Here is a 1,432-nt window from a genome sequence, read left to right as displayed (position 1 = left end):
TATCTTGGTAATATAAATAATTCAAAAGCACTTAAGTTTTTTATTGTGTTTTCAAGGTTCTGTACTTTTAAGTATGCAGGTCTTACACATCACTTATAATCTTTATCTAAAACAATTTCAGAGTTTATACTAAATATTGCTATATAAAATTCAAGAGTTCTGATATGATGTTTTGCTTTGTGTTCAGCCAAATTATTTTCTTATTACCCTCTGATTTTTTTCATTTGCCTACAGGTTTCTAGAGGTGCTTTACTTAGATTCTAGGTGTATGGTATCATCTTTGTTATTGATGATATACTGATTCCATTATAATAAGAAAGACTGTACAATCTGCGTATTCTAAAATTTTTTAAACTTGTTCTACAGGCAAGAATTCTTATCACAAAACATTCTGATGTTCATTGTCATATTCCAATTATTAAGTTAAAAAAATTTAGGATTGTTACATCAAATTCTTTATCTATTATTATGAGCATATAATCATTGTTCATCCTCAATCTTTGCTCTGAGTGACAGTGAAAATACAGGTAGAGCCAGTTTACTGATTCATAGCTGGGCACCAAACATAGCTCATTTCTTTTGAATCTACTGAAGTAAGAAGTGATTACATGTTAATAATAGAGTCTTGGGGCTTTTTAAATAATCTTTGAGAAATGATCTTGAATTTCTATGAAGATAATGGACAAGTTTTATCATAGCATATTTCCTTTAGATGAACCACTCTATAGAAAAAGTGTTTATTTAAATTAAAAAAGTAGCTCTTTCAGTAAAACATAATGCTACTAGTTGTCAGGACTAATGCTGAATGTTGTTAGAGTTGTGAGATATGGTAAAGGAAGGAGACACATGATCATATTAAAGAAATACTTGGAATAAGATACAGTAAGTCATTGCAGCATCATGACTTTTAAGTATTTGAATAAATGAATAAATTTGAAATAACAGCTAACCAAAAACTTATCTGAAGAGAAAGACTTGTTAAAATATTCATGAACATATTTATATTTCCATGAACTAGAAGATGATCAGAATTACTAGAACTGCAGTTCCCACTCCTACAAAGTTGAGGATCATCTTTTCTAATACTTAGAGATGACATTTCTTTCTTTTCATCCCCTGTTAGTAAGTGATGTGGATTAAGAACTGCTGCAATATCCTGGCTTTGCCTTCCAAAGCATGTGGTGGGAAGTTAGGGTGGCTGTGTCATATGATGGTATCTTCAAAATAGTTGTTTAGGTGACCAGACTTAGACATGCATGATTGGTTTAAAGGAAAACAAAACAGAACAGAACAATAACAAAAAAGTTATAAGAAATTCCAAAAAATAAAGATAAGAATAAAAAGGAAAAAATTAAATATTAAACTTCTCCTTTCAAAAGACCAGCAGAAACTGGCAGCACAACTAACCAAAGTATCCTGCATATATACATTT

This window comes from Octodon degus, unplaced genomic scaffold (assembly GCF_000260255.1).
Source record: "Octodon degus isolate 3935 unplaced genomic scaffold, OctDeg1.0 scaffold00237, whole genome shotgun sequence".
In the NCBI taxonomy this organism is placed as follows: Eukaryota; Metazoa; Chordata; class Mammalia; order Rodentia; family Octodontidae; genus Octodon; species Octodon degus.
This window is presented reverse-complemented; position numbering follows the sequence as displayed.